Source organism: Panthera onca, chromosome C1, assembly GCF_046562875.1.
Source record: "Panthera onca isolate mPanOnc1 chromosome C1, mPanOnc1 haplotype 2, whole genome shotgun sequence".
Classification (NCBI taxonomy): Eukaryota; Metazoa; Chordata; class Mammalia; order Carnivora; family Felidae; genus Panthera; species Panthera onca.
The window spans coordinates 147,025,176-147,032,523 of NC_138346.1; positions in this window are offsets into that span (position 1 = coordinate 147,025,176).

Below are 7,348 nucleotides of genomic sequence, written 5' to 3' on the forward strand. Positions count from 1 at the left end.
TGTATTGGGTGAGGAAAAGTACATCTGCTACATCCAAGAACAGATAGAATAGCATATTAATAGAGAAGTAAAATAATTCCTTAAGCCAGAAATAATACAGAGGTCAGGCAGGTAATGCAAAGGTGTAAAGTTGCTAAAAGTAAGACAAGAAGAGGCAGTGGGCACACTGTCTGAAAGATTCAAATTAAAGTTTAAAAAAGAAGATGGCCAGGAAAATATCTCCTAGAAGTATCTGACTCAGAGACTACACCCAACACATACTTGATAATATACTTTAAATAGACTTAAATATGTGTTAATATTTTCTAATATACTGTGACAGCATTCAATTTGACATTTACATGTGATCTATAACAGTCTGGCTTGCTTAGGCTTATGTATTTAAAACCCTATGCTTGGTATAGCCTATGCTTGGTATATAGCCTTTGTTCTACATTTTTTTTTCCAAGATGCAGAAACATCTTTAGCATATGTTAAGAATAATGGTCAAAAATAATGGAGCAAGGATTTCCTAATCATAGTAAATTGAAGGAGTTTGGATAAAGAATCAATTCCATAAATTAGGGATTCTAGAGGCTAAAATTAGTGGTATTCATGATTTAGAGAACAAAAGTTACTATTAAAACATTGTGCATAAAATGCTTCCACCACTAATCCATATTCTATGATGATGAGAGAAATGAGGTGAAATAGAAGATTAATGAAAAAATCAATGGTAATTTCTGTCTTCTTACTAAATAAGAGTCGATTTGTATCATCACTATTAGCATCTAAGTATAAATGGAAATAAGATCAGGTCTAGAGGGAAGAGTTGTGTTGAATTTTATGGCTCAATGTAGGCAAAACGTAGTGCTTTAATTCTGCAGCTTTCCACTTATGTTGTGGCCACACACTATTTTTTCCATCTCCGGACTGATATTCGGCAAACTCCTTCTATACATCAAGAAAAAAAAATACTGCAGAAATATATTTCTTATTTAATTTCTACTATTCTTTTAAATGGTGGTTTGCAGAACGCATCTGGGTGTACAGCTAATGACCCATGAGCAATAAGCAACTGTTTAAGTAAAATGCACTATGAAAAAGCTTTTACCAAACAACATTTTAATATTTTAAATAGATTTTCCATTGCAGGCTCTTTGTAACTGGATTAGTTCTCTGATGTGTTCTGACAGAGCTGTGGTTAGGGATACTCCATTAACTTTGTCTGTCATCTTATTTTCCCTAGTATCCAGCAGAACACCCTTATATTTCATAATTTGTATTGCTATCAGTGCTGATTTGTAAATGTGCAAATTATAATTAACAGTGGCTACTACTTCTATTAAATATTAAATCATTCTTGCAGCTTATATTTTCCACAGCAGATGGAGCCCTGTGGTATGCAAATAGACCTTCCTTACATTGTCAGCAATTTTTAACCTATATTTTAGTTTAAAGAATACATTTTTTTTCTGTTTGCTTTATGTTTTCTATAGCATTTAGGTTAATATTTATTTACTGCAGATTTTCTTTCTACCAATAAGAATTTCACGGACTATTACATCCCAGCACTGTGGTTTTGTTTCCCTTCATTAATAGCTCCTTAATCATCTAGCTTGCTTATAAGTGTGAGAGCTTGTTATTTGTACGGATACTGCAGTATTGCATAAGAAGCATTTAGTCGTATTTTAATATATACAACAGAAGCAAAAATGTTGGGTACACCATCGTAGGTTTTAATTTGAAATCCAATCTATGTGCACATTTTTTCCCCCAGAATAAGCAAACACATTTAAGGTTTTATATTGTGTCTTAAACATTCTATTAAATGTCATCAGCCGATTCAGGAAAATGTATTGCAAAAATATTAGAGAAGTATAAAATGTGTAAATGTAATAGATGCTTGGGACATGGAGAGGAATGTAAAAGTCCAACATTTATCAGGTAACCATAAACCACTAAGAAACATTGATAGAAAGTAACATTCTTATGATATATAGTATCTTAAGCATGAACTCTTATTTCTAGTATTTATTGCAGTGCTGTTGTATTAAAAAACACTAATCCAGAATTATTGCAACCTTTCCTAACCGTGGATTCCTAGAGTATGAATATTTTGGTTGTGAAGTGAGTTCTAACTTTCTTAACAATGAAAGGATATATACTCTTTAAACCCGCTGGAATCAGAAGGTTGTTTCCTTGACAGGTTTTTAATGGCAAGTTAAGACTGCCGGGGAAACCATAGAACTCAAAGGCATTAACTGACAAATTAAGCAAAGAGTAATGAAAACTTCGATGTGTTGGAATCATCATTCATTGAACTGTAATTGCCTTAGCAGCAGAAAATTAAATTGTAACAAGTAAGGGTCTTGACACTTCCCGCAATTTCTTTTAAAAAAAAAAAAAAAAGTTTGTGCCTGCCATGGAGGATAAACAGCATTCACATGAAATACTGGATGTGAGTCTTCTTAATTAATTTTATTTATTTTTTGGAATCAACCCTTCAATAAGATATGCAAGATTATTTTAACAGTTTGCTTTCTGAACACTGAAAATTTGGGTCTGTAGCAGATGATGCACTTATAAATAGGGCCACGTTCAAGGTTATAGGGCCTGTTGGTTTATGGAAACAAGTAGAAATGACTTTCTCCATCTCCTGGGGGGAGGAAGAATACTCAGGAATAGGAGGGATAATTTTTGTCAGATTTTGCCTTTGGAGGTGACAGTTAAGGGTCTAGTTGAAACTTATTAATTCATTTGCGACTGGCCAGTGAAAGTAATCTCCAAGTAGCAGGTTTTTCTTCCAAGAAAAGGAATATCTTGGTGGTGGTGGTGGTTGTTTTTAAGAGGTATGAATGCTAGAGAGCATACAGGATATTCAGAAAGAAAAACCTATCTCTCTTTTTCTGTGGATATCCTATAGGAGTCAAAATAGAGTACACAAGGCTTTATAAAACAACGTTTTGGATTAATTGAAAGTTACAGTTACGGAACCCATGAGAACAGCCTGACCAGCCTCTCCGTGAACTGTAGAGAGTGTGAATTTCCCAGCAGATCATGCTTCAGCTTTGGGTGGGAAGCAGTGATAAATGTTTGAGTGGGAAAATATGTGTCTGAGTTACAGCATCTGCTTTCATTACTTAGTTTTCAAGAGGACATTGTGAGTCAAAGAAATGAGTGGGTTTTATTCTGGAAAAGATCCAGGGGAAACTAGATCTTCTTAAGACAAAGGAAGAGCTGATTTCTGGAATGGTGGACAAGACTGACTGGGGTGCGGTCTCACCATGTTGGTCAGTGGTGAACTCTGCTCATTTGGGAGCAGCGTCCTCCCTCAGCACCACGGAGCCTTGTTCAGGGGTCGGGGTTAACTTGTTTTAAAACTTCTCATTAAAACCTTCCAAAACGAGGTACCCTAAGAGAATGCCTTTGCCTCAGGAAGCTGTACTTAACGGGGATCTCCTGAAGAGAAGGCCTCTATGGGACATTTATAAAAGCCTGGATGAAGGAGCATAATGGGAACATGGAGAACAAAAAGGAAATGGGTGTGCAATTGCAGATTTTAAGTTTAGGGAAGAATCTCCATAAAGGGACTGAGTCTCAAGGTCAAGTAATTTCATTAATGATTCATAAACCACTAGGTTCAGAGGGGATTTGTATATTATTCAAATAGTTTGTAAGTTTCCATAGCTTTAAAAAAATATAAGACCTAGTACAATGGTGACAAATACAGTATGTGTTAATATCCATAGGAAAATCTGTCCTAGCAATGTAGACAGTCAGACTAGTTTTTATCCCTTCTTTATTCATGGGTAAAGGCTAAGGGTGGTGGCTGGGCTGGAGTGGATAAAGAGGGGGAAAAGGGGATATTTCTAGATGAACCAGATGAAAGGCCGCTTTGTGTTCTTTTGACTTTGAATGCCTGTGGTTGGCTTTGGGGACCTCCTACTATCAGTAACTTCTCATGTTTGCTAAAGTCAGTGTCCTTTTTGGACATCACTTCCTTTCCCATGGTATCTTTGTATCTTCAGCCACCAATACCTACAAAACCAGGTTGAGGTCTCCTGGCTTCCTGTGAAAGCTCCAATATTTAAGATCTGTTATCATGGCCACCATGAGGCTAAAGTATAAAGTGGACAACGTGGAATTCACAGTTCATTCCCATTTTGTTGGATCCTTCTTCCAGTAAGATTTCCCCTCACCTCCTTCAAGAAGCCCAAGTACAACTGTCCTCCTTTGACATACCCTAACCAACTTCTTCTTGGCCTCCTCTAAGTATATATTTCTGTGGCCTATGTCCTCAGTGCCTTGTTGGGCTTATTTAATCTTGTAAATTAAGTAAGATGCTATTAACTGATAAGTGTCTTTGGATAACATTTGCCTTTTGATAGAAATTTTACTCACATGGGCCAGGAGACCCTATGCTAAGACCAGCAGGACACAAACATCCTTTGTTTTCCTTCCAGTCATCAGTTTAACTACTTTGACTATGAGCAGCTTTGGCCTTCTCCGTAAAATCCTGAGATTGTGTGAGGCCCCCAAACCAGTGCCTTCTTTAAAAGCAAATCAGTGAAATAAACATCAGTCTTTTAGCACATGCCCCAGTGTAATGGTTGTCCAGGATTTGTGAACTTACACAAACCTAGTCTTAGGCTTAATAGAAAGTAAACAGTAAATCTACATAAATTACCCTGTAGGGGATCTAGCTTTGCAATAAATGTAAACTCTCCTTGACCTCTTCATATTCCTCATGTTCCATTTGAATTTTTTATGGATTTGCTTTTGAAGACTCTGAGTGCATTTGTTGTAGATGCACATGTGCTCTGGAAAGCTTGACTTGATAGAAACTCCATGCAAAGAGCTTTGTTTCCAGTGGGATGCAAAATGCTGTAGACACCATATAAATTTTGAGGATGTGCAATATGCATTAGTGTAGTAAAGGCTCTGAGAAGTCCTGTAGTGAAAAAGCCTGTTTGAATTTGTTTAACTCAGCATTTCCTAAAGGCATATTTTGTGCACAACATTCTGGGAACTAGTTTGCCAATTAGCACAATTGTGGAGGATGGGGCAGGGCATGACGCTGTGAACATCTGCTTGTACTCTATTTTAGTGGAAGCGAAGGGAGGAAAATGTTTTGGAAGATGATATAAGTAAGCAGCATCAGTAAACACATCCATTTGCTTTGAACTCCTTCATTTATTCGTTAAGAATTTATTAGACATTAACCATATAAACAATGCTGAACCAGGAGTTGGGGGTCTTCCCTAAAAAAAGAAAAACTAATCCATGTTGGGAAACATTTATATAATGAGAGTATTCTAGATTGCACTTATGTGAATGAATCAATGATCAGGGTGAGAAGATATCTTCCAGTGGTTGAGTCTTGACTTTTTAGGGCTTGCAGAGAGTACTAGATGCTGATAAATCCTCATTCATCTAAGCTGCATTTTATGTAGACCTCTAGACTCTGTAAAGAACATCTAAACAAAAAAGATCGCTTCAGAGACCTTTCAATCTTATCTGTTAAGATTTTGAGCTGGAAGCGAGATGTCCTTTCTCTGATATTGGGGAAAGAGCACAGGGCTTGGTCTCAGAGCACTTAGGTTTGAATCCTGCTTCCATCCTACATAGCCTTGTGTTTGGCTCTATCCCTAATATTGCCAAGGCAGACACTGAAAATCCAGTACTTAATATTTTCCTGGAGTGAATCTGGGAGGATTCCGAGAGGATCTAATGAAAACAATTCTGTCCTTCAAAAAGTGTAAATGTTTGTTAAATGTTAGGTATTGTTTTTATTATTCTTGCTTTTATTATTCTTGATCTAATCCAAATAATCAATTTACAAAGCATTGTCTTAAACACTTTCTAGTTATTTTCTCACTTAACCTTTCCAACAACCCTAAGTGTTACATACTATAATTGTTCCATTTTATAGATGAGAAAACTGAGGCTTCCAGAATTTAATAAGTAAAACGTATATAAATTTTCAGTTTGTTAGATCTGTGCCATGTTCAGCAACTTTGGGATTTTTAAAATTTAGTTAATAATATCAAGCACCTAGTATGGCCTGTGTGTTGTTTCAAGTTCTGTTTGTACAGTAGTGAACCAAATGGACTAAAATTTTTCCGTGTGGAATTTAAATTCTAATGAGGAAGAGAGAAAATAAACATCATAAATATCTAAACTATATAGAATGTCAGAAGGTGATGAGTGCTATGGAGGAAAAAAATAGAATAGGATAAGGGATAATTGGGACTGTGGGGAGAGGGGATGAAATAATTTTAAATAAGTAGGACAGAGTTGCCTATTGAGATGGTGGCTGTTGAACAGAGATTTGAGGAGATAAGGGAGTGGGTCGTTTTGGATATTGAAGAGAGGAAGGCTGTGGTTAGAGGGGACTGATAGTGCCAAGGTCCTGAGGTACGAAAATGTTGGTCATGTTTGAGAAACAGTGTGTACAGTGGAACTGAAGTAAAGTGAGCAGGGGTGAGAGGTAAGAAATTCATCAGAGAGGACAGATCGTGTAGGTGCCTATAAACCACTGCCAGGGCTTTGGCTTGTACTCTTCATAGAGTGGGAGATAGGGACGAATTTGGAGCAGAGGAGGGACATGATTGGATTTATATTTTAAAAGGATTGCTTTGGCCATCTTATTGAGAATACACTATAGGGGTTAAAGGTGGAAGCAGGGAAATCAAAACCTGTTCGTTCCTGATACAGAATGGAGTGAATTGGAATGTGCTTCCAAATCTCATTTGGTGTATATTAAACTCAGTTAGTTCATTTTCCATATAGCAAAATGAGTAAGCTGGGGAGGCCTGTTTGAACACCTATTTATCTTGGCCAAATACTTTCTTCTAGCATCTTGAAGTCATTTATTTGGTCATGTTGGCGCTATAACCAAAATGAGTTTTTCTATAATAGTGACATAAATCCTGGACTTCCAATAGAAGATTGGATTAAATAGGATTTTTTGGGAGGTTGGTGGGTGGTATATTCCAACTATTTCTTATCAAAACCAGTATAATTTCTAGTATAGACTGGGTAGTGGTTTGGAACATCATCTATCCAGATACCGTCTGATGGTAGAATATAGGATTAATAGTGGAATATATCTACCATGCAGAATTAGGATGAGGACCATGATCTTTTGAAGAAAAATCATGGAATAAGTCATGGAATACTGACACAATGGGAATTTGAATTCATTTCGTGTAACCATTGGTATTATCCAATCCCTAACCTTCAGATCCATACAACTGAGCCTGCATGAGGAATTTGATGCTGTTATTCTTATAGAACTGATAGAACGGGAAATCACATAAACTGTAGTAAGCTCATTTATTGATATTTGAGTAACTTTATGAAC